Source organism: Podarcis gaigeae (assembly GCF_964106915.1).
Source record: "Podarcis gaigeae genome assembly, chromosome: 10".
NCBI classification, from domain to species: domain Eukaryota; kingdom Metazoa; phylum Chordata; class Lepidosauria; order Squamata; family Lacertidae; genus Podarcis; species Podarcis gaigeae.
The window spans coordinates 14674817-14695433 of NC_139686.1; the positions used below are offsets into that span (position 1 = coordinate 14674817).

Consider the following 20617-nt stretch of genomic DNA (forward strand, 5'->3'; position numbering starts at 1 on the left):
TAAATTGAGGTCTTAAGTGTGTGTCGTTCCCTTCATCAGATACAGCCAAGGCTGAAACTCCAGCCGTGAGCCTATGTCTGAAATCTCGGCTGGCTCCAGGGCTCAAGGAGAGAGGGGAGGCTCTTTCCTCGGATGCCTGTTTATACACCTTGTTGCTCAGACTCATCAGCCAACAGATTACTGACTGAGCCCCCGTCCCAGTTGGCATTGGGTCAGTCTGAAGATTAAAACGGGGGCTGGGGGTAGCAAAAACTTTTCTATGAAAATCAAACCCCCAGATTTTGCTAAATCAACTTGTTAAAATTGTAGAGAAAAACTTTTTTATTTACTTTTACAGGGGAAGGGCACATTTATTGTCCCTGGTTCAATCCCAGGTATTTCTTAAAAGGGGCTGGTCAGAATGCAAACGATAGGAGGAAAGACACACACCCTTGACACAAACAACCTTGGAAGAGTAACTGCTAATCATGGCGATCCTGTGTGTGGAAGCCATGCAAAAGGTGAATACCATGCTAGGGATTAGTAGGAAAGGAACCGTTAAACCGTTGCACTGTCACAATGCCATGATATGAATTTGTGGTGCAACTACATTTGGAATGCTGCGTACAGTTTTGGTCACCTCAAAAAGGATATACAGTCATATCTTGGATCCCGAATGCCTTGGTACTCGGGCGTTTTGGTTCCCAAATGCTGCAGACCTGGAAGTGAGTGTTCCAGTTTGTGAACGTTCTTTGGAACCTGAACGTCCAACAGGGTTTCCGCGGCCTCCAATTGGCTGCAGGAGCTTCCTGCAGCCAATTAGAAGCCAATCTTTGATTTCCAAACATTTTGGAAGTTGATGGACTTCCAGAATGGATTCCGTTTAACTTCCAAGGTACGGCTGTAGTAGAGTTGGGAAAGATTTGTAAAAGTGCAACTACAATGTTCAAGGGGATGGAACAACTCCCCTATGAAGAAAAGTTGTGGCGTTTGAGACTTTTTAGTTTAGAGAAAAGGAGAGTAATTTCTTCTTCTTCTTCTTCTTCTTCTTCTTCTTCTTCTTCTTCTTCTTCTTCTTCTTCTTCTTCCTCTTCCTCTTCCTCCTCCTCCTCCTCCTCCTCCTCTTCTTCTTCTTCTTCTTCTTCTTCTTCTTCTTCTTCTTCTTCTTCTTTACATGCCACCCATATGATCGGGTTGTCCCAGCCACTCTGGGCAGCTCTAAAGAGAATATTAAAACACAATAAAACACCCAACTTTAACAACTTTGAGAGCCAGTGTGGTGTAGTGGTTAAGAGTGGTGGACTCATAATCTGGTGAACAAGGTTCGCTTCCCCACTCCTCCACATGCAGCTGCTGGGTGACCTTGGGCTAGTCACACTTCTCTGAAGTCTCTCAGCCTCACTCACCTCACAGAGTGTTTGTTGTAGGGGAGGAAGGGAAAGGAGATTGTTAGCCGCTTTGAGACTCCTTAGGGTAGTGATAAAGCGGGATATCAAATCCAAACTCTTCTCTCTTCTTCCTCTATTCCCACACACAAATAGCCACAGCCACAGGATTGTTCATTTTACAAAGGCTAGTGACAGGGTGTGTAAATCAGGGTGCTGAGGCACCAAGAGGGTACAGCCTAAGGTGGCCTTACAGCACTTCACTACTGGGCTTTGGGCTCAGTTGGCACCCCAGACAGATGTGAAGGCCAGTGAGAGGACACCAGAAGAATGGGCAGGGGAAAACCCATTTTTCTCATTTTTTTGAGGGATTTTGCAGGCCTTCACCTGGAACACTGAACATCTGTATCTCTCTCCAGCTGTTCCTTATCTGCCTTATCAAGCCCCACTGCCAGGAAGGAGAAATGGCAGGTCTAGACTGGCTGCAGGCTTGCCTCCCAGCCAGTCTCAACCAGTAAGCCCTGCTGACAGGAGCCCTGATCCTGCACCCCCACAGGAGGGAAATAAGATAAGCAATTGGGCAGTCACTGGTGGTCTGTGACACAGCCCTGTAAAATAAGCCATCCCTTATATTGCAGTGGTGGGACAGTGGCTGCCTCATTTTGGATCCCAGCAATTGGTTGGGAAAAAAAAACTTTGCATATTAGAAATGCTATTGAAATTATATGCTTTGATGCCAGTGCTGATTTATTGCTTTTCCTGCGGATTTTTTTTTTTTTTTTTTTGGTATTTTGTTTTCCTGTACGCTTTGCAAAATTTTAATTTATCTGCCAACTGGGTTATGGGTTTGTAAACGGCAGTTCAGTGAAATTAGGTAAATGTCCCTTTTTTTGGAGGGGGGCGGGAAAGCAATTAAAATCACTTTGGCTTTGCCTGTTTGCCTGTTCTCTGGTATCCAGTGGCAGTGCCTGGGCATCGGAGTCAGACTAAGACTCTGTTCTTCAACAACGGGGAGAAAATATATGTGGTTGTTCTTCTTGTATGGACAAAAATAGCACAGTATAAAACACAAAGCCTAGAAAAAGGTCAAAAGTGATGTTTACCGGGGTCTACTTCACATTGCCTCCTACAGTCTGGTTCATTTTTATTTATTTATATTAAATTTCTATTCCAGAGGAATCCAGGTGTTACAACAATCGAAACATATTAAAAACAATTCCAAAAGTGTATGATTCCAATATAGTAATAGTCTGTATGTTTTAATAGATCTCTCTCTCTCTCTCTCTCTCTCTCTCTCTCTCTCTCACACACACACACACACACACACACACACACACATTCTATTAATGTTTGTCCCTTTTTAATTAAATGCTTTTCTCCCTATGGTTTTAGCTGTTTCTGTTTTAGCTGTAAGACACCAGCCATGCTCCCTGGTCTCTGGGTGCAGCCTCTCCCCACCACCCCACATGGAGGTCTGCCCCTGCTTCCTTTTTACTTTTTTTTGAAAACCTCCTGCAAGAGGGCACTTTTTTCCTGTTGGAGAACAGCCTTTACTAAAGGTGTCAGGGGCTTTGAAGACACTGAAACTCAGGATGCAAGGGAGAAATGTGCTAAGAGGAAGGCACACTTAGCAAATCCACACTGTTATCAACTCCCACCCAGAAACCAATGTCCCCACTGTGGAAGGATGTGTGGATCCAGAATTGGCCTCTACAATCACTTATGGACTCATTGTTAAAACCGTGTTTATGGAAGACAATCTTACTCGGCTATGAGTGATCACCAAAGAAGAATTGGTGAACAGCTAGTGGTTAGCACCTTCTTGCCCCGGTTGTGAATTTTTAAAGATCACTGCTGGAAAAAGAATAGCAAACTAGATGGAACTTAGTGTGACCCAGACTTGCAGATCTTCAGTTCTTGAATCAAGCTGCCTAGCTTGCCACATGAACTATTCTCACCTAGTTTACTGATAATGCAACAAAGAGGTTGTGAAACACATCTCAATTCTGGCTTGATGCTAAGCTTGCCTTTGAGAACTGCACCCTCCCAAACGATTTCTCTGCAACCTAGAAATGTGTCAATTAACAGATTTTTCAGAAACCGAATCCAAGATTCCTGAGCTGAGCATTTATTTATTTTTTGAAACCTCAGATGTTCCATTTTGTGAAAAGGGGAATAAAATGGAACCAGGCCATTCATTATTATTTTTTAATTCTCCGTTACCTAAATATTTGTAGATATGGTACAAATACCTTATTCAATTTAAATCACATTATCTTATTCAATTTAAATATAGATAGAATTGTTCAAAGTCAATGGTAATACTTATTGTTACAGTTGCCTTAGTAACAGAATTTCCTCATGGTGCTATCTCTGCCTTTAAATAATGTCAACTCCTTACGTCTGCATTTAGGTTAATATGCAAAATAGTTTATCAAACCGTAAAGGCTGATGTGTGGCTCACTCACTCGTTCTTCTAAAGAAGGATCCACAGAAGGGAGGGGGTATCTCTGGTGTTTAAGAGTACTTATAAACATTACTTCCAGCAGATTTATATGACAGGAGACATGGATATCTGGCAGTAAGGGGTGGTAGCATCACAAACCATGGGGGACAACTAACAGTGACTCCCCTGAAAACCGCAGTGATTGGGTAGGGATATAAGGAGTCAGATGATCCCCAGGGTATTCTGAATCCAAGTTGTTAAGTACTGTAGCCTATAAATTAATATGGGAACCTTGAACATGAGCCTTTAATGTCAATAGCCCAGTCCTGTAGAATACCCTGCTGCTAGAGATACAGCAGGCGCCTTCTGTGCCGAAAACTTTTCTATTCTGACAGGCTTATGCACCCCCCACAATAGTCTATGAGGTTTCTTTTTAATTTATTTTTTGCTTTTAACTCGCTTTTAACTTTTTCTGATTTTATTATTTGGTTTCATGCTTTTATACTGTAAGCCACTGTGATATATTTTTATGGTACAGTGGAATATACATATTTTAAAAAATAAAATGTTAAATAAGCATTGAATAGATAAAAAGAATCTTGAATTAATGCAATATGTAATGATGGCCACCAACTTGGATGGCTTTAAAGGGGGATTAAACAATTTCATGGTGGCTATGACTCATGATGGGTACAGCTATGGTGCCTCTGAATACTAGTTGCTGAGGATCAGGAGCAGGGGAGAGGGTGATTGTGGGTGTTTCGAAGAGGAATCTAGTTGGTTACTGTGGGGACAGAATGCTAGACCAGATAGGCCTTTGGCAGGGCTCGTCTTAGGTTCTTGCTCAAAATAACTATGGATTTTTGGGGGGCAGCAGTGGAATGAGCTTCCTGAAAGCTGTATTAAACTGATTAATGGGGCACCAGCTATTACCAAACTCTAAAACGTTTAGCAGTTCCATATAGCATTCTTTAGGATGCAATTTATGTGACGAATGCTGTTGAGAATATCATCATATTGTGCTTCATTGAATTTTGTTAATGACTTGGGCTTGTAATTATTTTGTAGTTTGCAATTTGCCTTTCTGAGCTCTCACTCAGTCACTTTATTAGGGTATGATTTATATGAGAAACTTCATTAAGAGTGTTAATCATGGTGTCTAGATTGGAAATTAAAACATGCTCATCAAGATTACAAATGGAGGAATTTCCATTTTCCTTCTACATAAAGGCACAAATTAACATGATACTTAATTCCATAGCTTAACTTCTAGTAAACAACAGACACATGCCCCTTTTGTCTACCGTTAGCTGAGCTGCAAGGGAATAATTCTGCTCTGTTTAGAGGCCAAAACATAGAAAAATGGGAATTTTCCAACTTCCTTCTTATGCTGAAGGGGGGAAAGAGACAGTGGCTTAGATACTTTTATGGGCATCTTTTTCTCTTTCTGCCTGTCTAGGGCAGCGAAAGAAGCAACCAGAGGGAGAAAGTGGATAGGGAGAAGTTTGAAAAAAGTGAAGTTTTTCTCCTTTTGTCATAATACTGGAATTCGGGACTTCCAGCGACGTCCAAAGAATGTTGGAACACTCAGGGAAAGCAAAGGAAAGTGATTCTTCACCTAGTTAAACAATGGAATTCATTTCCCCAAGAGATAGCAATGGTTTTAGAGGGAGATTAGACAAAGTCACACCTTTCCATGGCTGTGCTCTACCTTCGCTGTCAAAGGCAGCATGTCTCTAAACGCCACTTTCTGGGAATCACAACTGGGGAAAGGGTTGCTGCACTCAAGTCCTGTTCTCCTGCTTCCCATGGGGGCATGTGGTTGGTCACTGTAGGAACAGAGGGCTGGACTAGATGGGCCTTTGGTTTGATCCACCATGACTCTTCTTCTGTTCTTATAGGGGACGGGTGCCCCTAAAGCACACACACTCTGAAAATTCTAAAACATGCACATGGGCCCCCAAAGCCTGGCATCCCTTGCTGCAGTTCTTCGTTGTCTTTAAGTTTAAAAGCTGCAGAGAGGGGCTAACTGTTATGTATTCAGTGGTCGGTGTTTGCCTGAGCTTGAGTCTGGACTAAGGCTTCTGAGCCCCTGTGTTCTGATTCGATACATGGTATCCAATCACAGAACATTTCAGGATTTGGGCCTCTGCCATTGGCCCTTAAACTCTGAGTTATGATTTGCAGCTTGGAAGTTTAGACAGCCAATCATGTTGGGAGTGGGAGTGGCCCAGGCCTTCAGAAATGTATATAAGCAGTTGCTTTGCCCCTGTTGTCCAGTTATGTTAATTCAATAAAGCTTCTTGTTGTTATCACTGTATCTTGCCTCATGGGAACCCACCTACATTTCACTAACTGAGTTCAAGAAATGAGGCTGGGTGAGGAGGCTGGGGGGTGGGGTAATACTTTTCTCCTCAAGCCATTTTCCTGCTTTCAGTTTTTCTCCTTCCAAGCTGTAGATTGCTTTGCAGGAGCAAATATCTAGGGAACATTATGGTGTCTGTATGGGCTTGTCCGCACGCCCGTTTGTCCCATGCCTAGGAAGCACTGATCCTAGCAGTTTTCCACTTCCTAGGCATGGATCCGTTCACAGGGATTTGCACCGTGTTTCTCACACCCAAAGCCATTCCTCTGCCCACTGTACCACCAATGTTATAAGCTTTATCCTTGCTTTTGCATCCTGTAGGAAATATGTCAGGAGCTCACAGAACCTCTTTTGACATAAAGCTACAGTCATTTCCCCTGAACACAGCTCACTGGCTCCATCTCTCCATACTGTGATTAAAATCTTACAGTAGCATGAGGTGATAAATTAAGGTCTTAAATGTGTGTCATCCCTTCGTCAGGTACAACCAAGTGTGAAGGCTCCTTGCAGCATGTATATGCGTCAGAGGACTCTCTTCAGCCTTCAGAGATCAATAGGGGCGAGGGAGCAGACCCTCCCAGAACTTCATATATTTGATTGCCCCTCACAGTGGCTTTGGCTGCCTGGTGTCCTAGCTCCCGGGTATGCCAGTTTCCTCAGTTCAAGGAATACATTTTGGAATGGAGCATTGTGTCATGGGAACCCCTTCTTGCAGCCTGAAGTGGTTCAGTCCAGGCACAGGCTGACCGTGGTTAGCGATAAATTCTGAACTACAGGAACTCATCATGACAGCTCCTATACCTCTGTCCCAATGAGGCAGCTGTTTTGATCTGTCATATGTTATGTATGATCTATCACACACACGCACAAAACTGGGGGTGAGGCATAAAATATGGGGTCCTGGTACTCATATAGAAGTGCTGTGGATGACAGCACAAAATGGTTGCTATGGGCACCAAAAGAAAAAGAAAAATTTAAAAAGGTGGCAGTACTCCATACCAGCAAATACTGTCACAAAAAAGTGCTGCACAACATAATATCTAATTTAGTAGAATCAGAGTTGTATTCACTGATTCTTCCCTCTGACTGCATAGATTTGGCTTGTAAAACACACTGCGTTATAACAAAAGATCTTCAGCCAACTAAAATGCCATCTCCAGCTTTTAACTAAATATGCAAAACAATCTTGTAAAGAAGACTTACCATTTAGCATGCTTGCATGAAAGGGGAACCCTGTCAAAGAGAAGGAAAGAAGTATTTAGCCTCTGCTTCCTCATTTCCTCTGATTTTCTCTATGCTAAACTGTCAAAGCCAAACCTCATTATCACCTTACTCACTTGTCAGAGCAAGAAGGCCAGTTGGTTACCCTTGCGCTCTGGCAGATGAATGCCGTCTGCTCTGAAGAAAGGCTGTGAGCTGCCTTCACCTGCCTTCCCCTTCCAATACACAGGCTTACCACCCATAAATTCTATAAACCCACAAATGAATAAAAACCCATATGGGGACACTGGAAAAACTTCTTTTATGAAAGATGGAAGAAGGCCAATGTGTTCAGTTTGAGCCTAGGTGAGTCTGCAACAACGATTTTCTTCTTTTATATGAAATGCCACTGGAGAGTAGCAATATTTGAGAGGAGAGAAATGAAAGCACTAGCCTGTTCCTCTGATCATTTCAGTCTGTTCCAGCCACCAGCTGAACTGAATGCATATATGTCAATGCTGCTTGCTGAAATAAGAGATGAACCCCATTTGTTCCCCAAAAAGCCTCATAAATTTTTCTGCGGTGATTCTTTTTAAGTCAAACGTGCTCTGAATATTTTTTTGCTGGATATTTACTGCACTGTATTTGAGACCTGTATTTCACATTCAAAAATGTACTAGTATTGAACTGCATTTTATGGTGACCTGGAATGATACTTTGCATTAGACAGTAGTTGATGGTTAATGTGCTATAGGATTTGGTGCCTGACTGTAACTGATGGTTGACCTGCAATAGTATTTAGTACCCACAACATTTTCCTCAAAACAAAGCCCCAATGGATTCGATGGGATTTACTCCCAAGTAAGCATGCATAAAAATGCAGCCTTAGGGTGCCTCCAGACTGTATTTAGAGGGAGGGATTCACATGCACACTGGAATTTTAGGTTTCTGTATCTAAAGTGGATTATAGTGCCTTAGTGCAGCACATCTCCTTTGAAAAAGAAACTGGACATTTTCTGGTTTAGAGGGAGAGAGGGAAATGCATTGAGAAATGCAGATTGACAGGAAGTACAGGAATACAAGTAAATACCCCACAAATAAAATAGGATGGATGCTCCTTGTCAAATAACAGCCCCAGAAACAAATTGGAATGAATGTTCAATAAAGACCAGATTCTGAACACCTCCAGATGTTCTTTTTATTGTGCATCATGATGATTTGTGTCCATAGTGATATATTGGGGTGGGTATACGTGATCCTGCGTTGAATACTGTTTGTGCCTTCAAAAGTTCTGGGGTGGACATACAGTGCATGTCCCATAACATCCTGCTGAAATTCTGCTACTTATCATACCAATGTTCTGGACTGGGGGTGGACGGGAGGGAGGTTGTCTGCCTTTTGTTGCATTGTAGCACAAGAGTGTGCCTCCCAAGCAATAATGTGGTAACACTGGGGGAGCATCGCAGAAAAATTAATACATCAGAATGATGTGTGGGGATTCCAGTACAAGGCACCACTTAATGCACAACTCTAGTGTCAATGACGTGTATCAGAATACACCTGCAAAAACAAAACAAAACAAAGCAGGGACCCATATTCTAACCACCACATATACGGGTCATGTCGAAGATCCTTTAGACTTGCTCTGATTTCAGTAGGCATCAAATATGAATTCTCATCATACACTAAATGTCTCCGATGGGGAGACGACCCTTAAATTTGTTGGTAAAAATTCACAGACAATGTGCAAATTTGAAATTGTGTATTTGAAGTTTGAGTGGCAAGGTTGGCAAGTTCAGAACATTTGCAAATATTTGTTCTGGCTTTAGCTGATATCAACACAAAGCCATCATTGTGTGGGAAATGTTGTTCTGTGCCAAGTTCACAGAGTAGCAAAGGCTACTTTAGAAATTTGCAATGCCTTAAACAGAGAGCTGAATAATATTTTAATGCAATTAAATAAAAGCCATAAATTAGCACAGACAAAGAGCTTCTCTCAGATGCAGAAAGATTTAAATTAATCTTTCCTTATCCAGAATTACCTTTCATTTAAAATATTGATTTCTTTGATTTTTTTCATAGCAAAAGAAAATAATGAACTCTTGATGGAATAACCTTAATTGCATCTTGAGCTCCTAAAGAGATAGTGCTGTTCTAAATGCTGGGATTTAAATGGCTGCTTAAGGTAATAAATGCATATAATGAATGAAAATTAACAATTTTATGTCCTGAAATTGATAGCCTCAAATAATATACTAAAATTTATTGATTCTGTGGAACTTACTGTAATTCCATCTCTACAAACCCTGCTTCAACCTGCTTCACATATGGAAATTCTAATTAAATTGTTCAAGGATCACATATTTCTTCCAGACTGTCATTATTTTCAATCACATACCAGCAAATTCAGGTCACATAGTTACAGCTGATTGGGAGATTGTGTGCAACAAGCCCAATTCCCCAAAATAATGTACTGTACTTTTTGCAGTAAGGAAAGTGGTGGAGAAATGGCCCAGAAAGTGTGGAATAACATGCTTGATGCAACTCTGTCTAACTACCCTATCAAACAAATCAGAAGGAATGCTCAACAAACAGGTTGCCTGGAAGCACCCATTGTCATAATTCTCTGTAGCTCAGGACACCTGGTCACCTTAGACAGGAAAGGCAGGATCCACCTGGGAGAACCATGGCTACCCAATATTTAAAATGAGCCTAGCTAGGGTAGCAATATTTCAAGAGGACAAAACCAGAGCATGAACCAGAACCCAAGCCGACTGTGCCAGAGCCAGAGCCTGAACCCGAGCTGCCCACACACAAATAAAATAGATCAGAAATAAAATCCCCAAAACCCAGACAATTGCTTTAACTTGTAAAAATCCCCCTGGATTTGTAGGACATGTAAAGTAGCTTTGTGTGAGTAAGGAGACTTTACCAATTGCCAGGGGAAGGCATCGTCTGCATGGACAGAGCTCTACTTCCCAAGGACAACAGCAGCAGCTTTGCTTTTCTGTAAAATTTTGAATGGCAGCTGCTGCATCCTCCCTAACCCCATGGTACCGAGGAGCAGTTATTTTTCACTGGCTTCATGACAAACATTTAAGTATTTGAAAGCTATTATCATCGCATTTCTTGAATCTTCTTTTCTGCATGCTAAACATATACTGTAGCCTGATTCAAAAGTTGACATTAAAGCACAACAGGGAGCCATAAAGATGGGCTTCAGTGTTACTCAGTGATTCAGCAAATAGAATAGGATACTATAATACAGACACATGCTTGCTGATTCCCTTTAAACCACCACCTCAGTCCTCCACTGGCACTAGCTGTTTCTCTTGCTTCTGCAAGACAATCAGTGTTGAAAGGGGAGGAAGGAAGCCCATTTCTCCCACTGCATGGGAGACTTTGCAACTCTATCTCTCCTGTCTCTCTAGTGATTCCTCCCCCTACAGTAAAATGTAGAACAGGGTTTCCCAAACCTGGGTCTCCAGCTGTTTTTGGACTACACTTCCCTAGCTAGCAGAATTAGTGGTCAGGGATTATGGAAATTGTAGTCCAAAATCAGCTGGAGACCCAGGTTTGGGAAACCCTAGTGTAGAAGGTAGTATAGAGAGTGTTAGTTTAGCAATCGGCTGCACTGATTCCCCAGCACAACTTGGTGCTCTCCAGCTGTTTTGGTCTGCAATTCCCATCAGCCACTGCCAGCATGGCCAATGGTTAGGTATGATGGGTTCTGTATGAGGGCCACTGCTAGTGAAAGCTGGTCCATTAGGGCAAACGGGGCAGTGCCCCAACAACCTGTTTGGATTCCTCCAAGCCAACCTGCTTCCTTACTTATACAGTGGTACCTCGGGTTACATACACTTCAGGTTACAGACTCCGCTAACCCAGAAATAGTACCTCGGGTTAAGAACTTTGCTTCAGGTTGAGAACAGAAATCGTGCTCCGGCGGCGCAGCAGGAGGCCCTATTAGCTAAAGTGGTGCTTCAGGTTAAGAACAGTTTCAGGTTAAGGACAGACCTCCAGAACGAATTAAGTACGTAACCCGAGGTATCACTGTATCCAGTCCAGGGGGTGTCACTGGCTGACAGATTTCTCCTCCTCTTTGGTTTTAGTGTTGCGGCAGACACACCAACCCATTAGTAGCACAAATATAGCCGTTACCTTGCCCAACCTGAAATCATTTATGGTTGTTGTGAACATGCTGCTTTGAGACCCTGCTCTCCATAAGGGTGGTTGTGGTTACTCCATATGCTTTTGAAAACCCGCACATGCCACAGGTGAATTAAGGAATTGGTGATTGCAGGGCCGGATTTAGGTTTGATGAGACCCTAAGCTACTGAAGGTAATGGGGCCCTTTATATGTCCAGCTGTCCTTTGACAAGAACAAATTGTTGCTATTTTTCGTGTTGAATATATGCTATATGGTAATTTATGGCCTAATAAGTATCTAAAGCCATTTGAACATAACAAATCGGCGCCTATACAACACAAAACACTGTTGCTGTATGTAGGTATTATTTTATTTGTTTTTTATCTTATATTTTGGAAATGTACATGCAGTGGTTTTTTCCTTTAAATTTTTTGGGGGGCCCCAAGAGAGTGGGGCCCTAAGCTATAGCTTGTTTAGCTTATACGTAAATCCGGCGCTTAGTGATTGCAATATTGGTATATGCTCACGCACAATGTCATCGGGCAGGTGCCCCCCACTGCAGAACAGCCACCATCCAACATGCACAGGTGTGTGTGTGTGTGCAGAATCAACCTGCAATGTGTCACCGCTCACGCCCCAGAGTGAAACCAGTTTCTCAATAAGTGATTTTCAGGGGCATCCCCCCCCCCCCATAGATCTAGATTGTGTGTGGAATACACAGGATAAAAGCAAGCAAAGAAACCAAGAACCTGGTCCCTAAAGATTCTAGCATAGATATGTATATGCAGCCTCTGCCTCAAGAAACATTTGTTCTTTTACCAGGAAGCACCTTGAAACTTGGTGTACATGCATGCGGACGTGAGCTGTTTTAATATATTGATGGGGAAACTGTTTGGTTTGCCTTAGAAAAACCTTGTCTGAAAACATTTGCATTCTTCCCCTTTCTTGCTAAAGATTTCTCTTTTTTTGAGGCTACAGTTGTGCATCCCCCATTTTTATTCCTTTAACTGTTTGGAATATTAACTCTTCTTCAGCTCAATAGTGGAGATTGATTCAAATGAAAGCAAACACTTTCCAGGGCTAATGCATTATGCAGTCAGGGTAGCAAAAGATTACAAGTCTAACCAGGTTTAGTATTCACTCATTACTGCGGAGGTCAAACATGCATACCTGTATCTAGTTCCATTAATGTCTGCTATTTTGCCAGCCTCAGCCTCTCTTAGAATTCTTAGAGCATTGAGGAGGTTTCCGCCCCCTTTTCATTTATTTTCAGAGTTGCCCTTGTAAAGGAGGCTTGCAAACAGCAAGTGTTTTCAAACAATGCTGTTGAAAGTTACTTTGAAATCCAAGACAAGCAAAGCAACTTGGCAACTCAAAGAACAGTCTGGGAAGTGATGCGGTCTCAACACTTTGGATGGGTTGATAGGCAGGAGTAACCATGTGGAGGCAGCAATGCTTCTGTCTGCCAGTTGCTGGAAACCACAGGAAAGGAGTCCACTCTTGTGCTCAAATTCTGCTTACTGGTCTCCCACAGGCAACTGTTTCGGGCACTGTGACAGAGGCACCAGGTTGCCCCCAAGGCTGGGAGGGCCCATGTAATAATGTACACTGTCTGGAGGAGGCTGAGCGCTCTGGAGAGCTGGTCACTGAAGCTGTGATACATGCGGTGTGCACTGGGGCCTTTCAAAATTGAGGGGGCCAAGGTGTCTTTGGCTGAAAAAAGGCTTCCATATCATTGATCTGTTTGAAGGGTTATCCAGCCCAAACCCAGTTTGAATGTAAAGAACCATCGGGAGGGAGAACAGCAGGTGCTGTCATCCATCATCATCAGTTAGCACCAGGACAGCAGGCTGAGCAGGAATGTAGTACATCTGGTCACAGTTTCCCCCCCACTATGGAGAGGCACTCTGCATTTCTGTTTAAATTATAGAAAACTGCATCTATTCATATAAATTTATGGAAATGTGTGCACTCTTTTTTAGCTTTCACTTTTGGTGATTCTTTCTTTGACAATGTGTAAATGGCCACTTCAGACTCAAGAGGCCTCTTCTGGGTATAATGAACTCTCCACGCCAATGGTTTCTCCTCCTCTCCTTTGCAAAGTCATTTTGCTCAATGAAGTTAGGGGAACAGCATGGGGTGGAGCTAGCTAGCGGCAGGTGCTCATTTCTAGTTGAATGGAAACTTGAAGTGGTCTGGGACCAACTGAAAATTGGTCAAGGCTTTTAGAATGGAGGTGGTGGTGGGGTTGTATTCCATTCCTCACTCCTTTTGAAGCTCACTTGCATCACTGCTTCCACCACATAAGCAGCCCAATCCTATGCATGCTTACTCAGAAGTTCCACTGTTTTTAATGGGTAATTCTACACAGGAGTGCAGACATAAACTGTGAGGCTTCCTTTACCCTCTGTTTTTATGTTTGCATTTTCCACCTCTTCTGCTAGCCTTTAATTGTGGCATATTCTGCATCTATATTAGACTGTAAAATCATTTTGGGGAGGGATTTAGACTGAGATGGACAAAGATGTCAATCCTGTAGATCAAGAGTAACCTACATGGTTTCCTGCATATGCTTTGGACTACAGCTCTCATAATCCATGACCGTTGGCCATGCTTGCTGTTGTTGATGGGAGTTGTAGCCCATAACACTTCCAGAGCCTACTTCTGCTATACATTTCCCCCCTAGTCTAAAGGTGCAATTTTCTACTTTTTTACCCAGGAATCAATCCCACTGAAATCAGTGGAACCTACTTCTGAGTAGACATGTACAGGATTGCACAGTTAGTTCTCATGTCTAACTTGGATTGCACCCACACCCTTTTAAATGCAGTACCAGTATTGCTTAGTTCCTAAAACGTTTCTCTCTTTTAGCACTAAAAAATGCTGTAACCTTCTTGTCACATTCTATTCTTAGGCTTCCAGGTATCTAAATAAAGTAGCACCCTCCTTCTTCAGTGTTAATCTGCTGTGAACTACAAATAACACCAATGGGGGTGGTGGTAGGGAGGAGGTTCCTGTGTTTTTATTTTTCAAACCTATATCACTGTTTAAAATTTGCATAAGGACTTCCGGAGGCGGCGCAAAATAGCAATGGCGGTCCTCTTTACCTGGTGAAGAGGGGCTCCGCGAAAAAGGGTCGTCCGCTACGGCAAAGCGGAGACCCGTTAAGAAAAACCGCAGGCAGAGCGAGCCTGCGGCCGTGGGACTCGGCGGGCGCCCAAAGCCCCCCCGGAAACGAAGAAGGGGCTCCGTAAGGGGCTCCGGAACGCGAAAGGGGGAGCGGCGCTGTGAGTTCATCGCTCTTTTCGTGGATGCAAAGCCGCGCTGCTGCTGCTGATGAGCGCCGACCTTTCTTCTTGAAAACATCAAAATTGGCTGTTACATACCCGTGAGTAAAGGGAGCTAAACATCGGAAATTTTGGGAATTTGGTTGAAATTCGGCTGAAAACGAGAGGCGAGTAACAGGAAGTCCGTCTCCCGACACTGCTAACCAGATTAAAGCAATTGCGCAGAAGAGTGCTGAAGCGCTGAAAGGGGACTGTCAAAGTAAAACGAGGGTGTACTTGACAGACTTTGTAGTGAAAAGACAAGCAGGAAATTTTTGTAAAGGTTGTGGATTTTATCTTTGGGACCTTCTTCCTAATTTTGAGATAAGTGGAGTTAAAAGAGACAACCCAGCGATCGGGCTGTCAGTGTGCAGGGGAGAGCTGTCAAACTGCTGATACTGTTATTGGAGCTTAACTGATACATAGACTGAGACATTAACGTTAAAACATTGTTGCTGGGACCTTTCTTGACACCTTGTGGCTTCTTTTTAAGTCAGAGAAAGCCTGTGGAAACTTCCTTTTGTGCTCTGGGACTATCAAAGACTTAACATAGGGAATATAAGAACTTCAATGGCGGACAAGAGTTCTCTCCTTCCTTGAAACTTTGAAATACCCCCACCTAGAGGATTGTGGAGATATAGAGGCCTGGGAACTGTACTTTATTGTGACTCTCTGTGGTTAAATTGTTTACACTCTGGACTTTGTCTAACTTATGAAACAAAAGAAAATTTGACCTTGAACAGAGGCAGGTGTGGAATGAGTGGTACAGGGAGAACAAGAGCAGCTAAAGCTAAAGAGAAAGAAAAGAAACCAGGGCAACTTGTACAAACAACCCTATCTCATCAATGAAGATCATCCGTTCCAACTGTGCTAACAGCACAGGAGGTGGAATTTGAAGAGCCTGCTGCAGAGCCTGCTGCAGAAGATATGGCAACTGGAGGATCTGAAATAGTCCTGAAGCAAATCTTGGAACAACTTGGAATTTTAAATCAAAAAGTGGACAATCAATCATCAAAAATTGACCAAGCTATATCCTCTATTACTAAATTATCTGAGGAAGTTTCCCATCATACCCAGGCAATTGAAAAATTACAAGGGGCAACTACTGAAAATTATAAGCTTGCGGTGGAAGCTTGTCAAAAAGCAGAACAGGCGAACAAAAAGGTTGATGAGATTAGGGGGGAAGTAAGGCCTCTGAAAAGACAGGTAGGGGAACAACAAGCCTACCTGTCATTGGTTGAATTGAAAAGTAAGGAAAATAATCTCAGATTAAGGGCTATCCCAGAATTGGAGGAGGGAAACCTACAGGGATTTTTGACACTTTTGTTCTCCAAATTCTGGGCGATAGAGGAAGATAAGGATTTTAAAATTGTGACTGCCTTTAGACTGGGAAAATTGATAAAGAAGGACAAGTCCAGAGACTGTTTGGTTATTTTGAGATCGAGAGAGGAAAGAGATAAGATACTAGGCCTACATTTTAAAAAACCTTTGGAGATAGAAGGAAAAAAGGCTGAAATTTACAGAGACATACCTAAACACCTTTTGGACCTTAGGACTACTTATACAGATTTGACCAAACTGTTGAGATATAACACAATCCCTTATAGGTGGGAGTTTCCGCAAGGACTATCATTTACTTACAAAGGAAGGAAAGTAAGAATTAAAACACCGGAGGACCAACAGAAGTTCTTACACGACCACGAGGAGGACCTCCAGAAAGGAGCTGCAGCTTCTTGGCCTCCACCACCACCGGGACCATCTCCAAAGCCTACACCGTCTGGATCTGGACCAACATTACTACCTCCGGGATCGGAGGGAAACCTAGACACCCCACTGTAGACCCACCAATCAGACCAGGATGTCGTTGCAGCTTCTTAGTTGGAATATAAATGGCGGAAATTCTCCGGAAAAAAGAAGAAAAGTATTTCATATATTGAAAAAAGAACATTTGGACATTATTTGCCTGCAAGAAACGCATGTGACAAGGCTCCACAGAAAAGTGTTAATTAATAAAAGACTAGGCCAAGAATTTATCTCTTCGGATAAAGTGAAGAAAAGAGGTGTGGTGATATACGCAAAGGAGAGCCTGTCACCAAAATTCTTATTTAAAGATGAACACGGCAGAATTTTGGCGATTGAAATTCAGACACAAGGAGAAAAATTTCTGATATTAGGAATCTATGCCCCAAATGAAGGAAAATCGGAATTTTTCAAGAAGCTGCATGAGATTATGCTGGACTACTTAGACTATAACAACATCATCATGATGGGTGACATGAATGGGGTTGTGTCTGTAAATATGGATAAGTCGCAAAGTGCTAACATAACGAAAGATGGCAGACTACCTAAAACTTTTTTTGAAATGACTGACAATGTGGACTTGATTGACATATGGAGGGTTAAGAACCCCCTAGGAAAAGAAGGGACTTTCTTTTCTGAAGCTCATCTGACATGGACACGAATCGACCAAATATGGATAACTAGAGGACTGGCACCCAAGACTAGAAAGGTGGAAATCTGCCCAAAAACCTGCTCCGACCATAATGCTTTGAAAATGGAATTGAGACTAAATACAACCGGATCCTTCAGATGGAAAATGAATGACACCTTATTAAGGGACGAGAAAATTGTTAAGAAGGCCCAAAAAACTTTGAAGGACTATTTTGAAATAAATTTAAATACTACTGTGGAAAAAAGAATAATCTGGGACGCAAGTAAAGCAGTTATGAGAGGGTTTCTAATACAACAAAATACGATCAAGAAAAAATTCTGGAATGAAAAGAAGGAGAAGATATTGGAAAAAATAAGAGATGGAGAGAAAAAATTAAGATCTAGGCCAAAGTCGAAGGAGGTGCTGAGAGAAGTGAAATTCTTCCAAGCACAATATTTGAAATTGATAAATCAAGAGGTGGAATGGAAAATTAAACAAATGAAACAATGATCCTTTGAATCAGCAAATAAGTGTGGGAAACTGCTAGCATGGCAGTTGAAAAAGAGACAAAAACTTAATACTGTTACAAATCTAGAAATTGATGGGAGAATGGTTCAGAAACCCGAGGAAATTAGAAAGTGCTTCCAGAGATATTTCAAAGAACTTTATTCACAAGGGCCACAGAAAGATTCGGAGGTGGACCAATTTCTTAAAACCAATGGATTACAGAAAATACCTCAGGAAATGAGAACAACCCTGAATAGTAATATTACACAGCAAGAAATTGAAAGTGCCATTCAGAACCTACAACTAGGCAAATCTCCAGGCCCCGATGGACTTACCTCCAAATATTATAAGGTTTTGAAAGACTATTTGATACAGCCTTTGTTGGAGGTTTGTAACCAGATTATGGAGGGGAGGAAGGCACCGGAAACGTGGAAAGAAGCCTTCATCACATTGATACCCAAACTAGAAACTGAAAAGACTCAGCTGAAGAACTACCGCCCCATCTCACTCCTAAATGTGGATTACAAAATTTTTGCAGACATTTTGGCAAGTAGGTTTAAGAAAGTGCTTAATGAAGTGATCCATAAAGACCAGGCTGGCTTTCTCCCTGGTAGGCATTTGTTTGGCAACACAAGAAACATCATCGATATTTTGGAACTTCTACAAACAAAATTAAACACTAGAGCGGTGTTAATTTTTATTGATGCGGAGAAAGCCTTTGACAATATTTCCTGGATGTTTATGAAGAAAAACTTGGAAGGGATGGGAGTGGGGCGGGGGTTTGAAAATGGAATAGAAGCAATATACTCAGAACAAAAAGCGAAATTGATAGTAAACAATGTGGTGACAGAGGAGTTTAAAATTGAAAAAGGGACACGGCAGGGGTGCCCCCTATCCCCCCCTATTGTTTATTTCAGTTCTGGAGGTGCTATTGAACATGATTAGAAAGGACCGGTTGGTACAGGGAATTGAGGTCGGAGTGAAACAATATAAATTGAAAGCATTTGCAGATGACCTGGTATTAACATTGCAGGAGCCTGTCTCTAGTACTAAAAAAGTGTTAGAATTAATTTCGGACTTTGGTCAGGTGGCAGGATTTAAGCTGAACAAACAAAAAACTAAGGTTATAGCAAAAAATTTGACAAGTACAGAAACAGATGAGTTTGTGAAAGAAACAGAATTAAATGTGGTTAAAAAAGTAAAATACCTAGGGGTGTATCTGACCTCCAAAAATTTGAATCTGTTTAAGGACAACTACGAGAAATGTTGGTTAGAAATCAAAAGAGATTTGGAAACATGGTCAAGATTGAAACTTTCCTTGTTGGGCCGAATAGCAGCTATAAAGATGAATGTACTGCCAAAAATGTTATTTTTGTTTCAGACCCTACAGGTCGTGGACAAGGTGGAATGCTTTGGAAAGTGGCAGAGGGATATTTCTAAGTTTGTTTGGCAGGGCAAAAAGCCCCGAATAAAGTTTAAGATACTAACTGATGCGAAAGAAAGAGGGGGATTTGCCCTGCCAGACTTGAGGTTATATTATGAAGCTGCAGCCTTCTGCTGGTTGAAAGATTGGATTTTACTGGAAAACACTGATGTCCTAGATCTGGAAGGGTTTGACAATGCTTTTGGGTGGCATGCATATTTGTGGTATGACAAGGTTAAAGTGCACAAATTGTTTAAAAACCACATTGTCAGGAGAGCAATTTTAATGGTCTGGACAAAATATAAAGACTTATTGGAGAGTAAGACTCCGAGGTGGCTCTCACCGGTGGAGGCCAAGGCACGTAAGAGACCTAATATGGAAGCCATTTGGCCTAAATATGGGGAAATTATTGAAAAGATTGGAGACAATTGGAGGCTGCAGAGCTTGGAAAAACTAAAAAACAAGGTGCGAGATTGGTTGCATTATGCACAAATTCAAGAGGTTTTTAAAGTAGACAAGAAGGTTGGATTCCAGGTGGAAAAATCGAAACTAGAGACAGAATTGTTAGAACCAAAAAGTAAACTACTTTCGAGAATGTATAACCTGCTGCTTAAATGGAATACTCAGGATGAGACAGTCAAATCCGCCATGATAAAGTGGGCGCAGGACCTGGGGCATAACATCATGTTCGAAGACTGGGAAAGGTTATGGAACACCGGAATGAAATTTACGGCATGTAGTGCCTTGAAGGAAAACATTATGAAAATGATATACCGGTGGTACATGACCCCAGTCAAGCTTGCTAAGATATATCACCTGTCTGATAATAAATGCTGGAAATGTAAAGAGGCGGAAGGGACATTCTTTCACCTCTGGTGGACCTGCCCGAAAGTGAAGGCCTTCTGGGAAATGATTCATAATGAATTAAAAAAGGTACTGAGATTTACCTTACCTAAGAAACCAGAGGCCTTCCTTCTGGGCATGGTGGACCGGAGAGTGTTTAAGAAGGACAGAACTTTTTTTTATGTATGCCACTACAGCAGCAAGGATTCTGATTGCAAAATACTGGAAGACACAAGATTTACCCACACTGGAGGAATGGCACACGCAGTTGATGGATTATATGGAACTGGCCGAAATGACTGGCAGAATCCGAGACTTGGGAGAAGAAACATTTGAGGAAGATTGGAGAAAATTTAAAGACTATTTGGAAAAACATTATAAGTTGTATGAATGTTAAAAAATGCACCTTTTGGGAAATTCTAGCTTCAGTAATGTTAAATTCAAGAAATGGAAATTAAGGTACAAGGAGCCAGAGATAGAATAATGAAACAACTTTATTGTGTTAAAATGAAAATGTACATGATTTGGGTTATAATACATTTGAAATTGGGTAACATGATAA

The 20617-nt window shown here is 41.9% G+C and overlaps 1 long non-coding RNA gene across 6 annotated transcripts in view; it reads right to left on the minus strand.

Annotated features, from left to right (window-relative positions):
* LOC310826293 overlaps positions 1–20617 on the minus strand; it is a 180924-nt gene that overhangs the window by 53410 nt on the left and 106897 nt on the right. For all 6 annotated transcript variants that reach the window (XR_014555692.1, XR_014555693.1, XR_014555694.1 and 3 more), the window contains exon 3: positions 7379–7408. This is a non-coding gene — a long non-coding RNA (uncharacterized lncRNA). The remainder of the gene's footprint in view (positions 1–7378; positions 7409–20617) is intronic.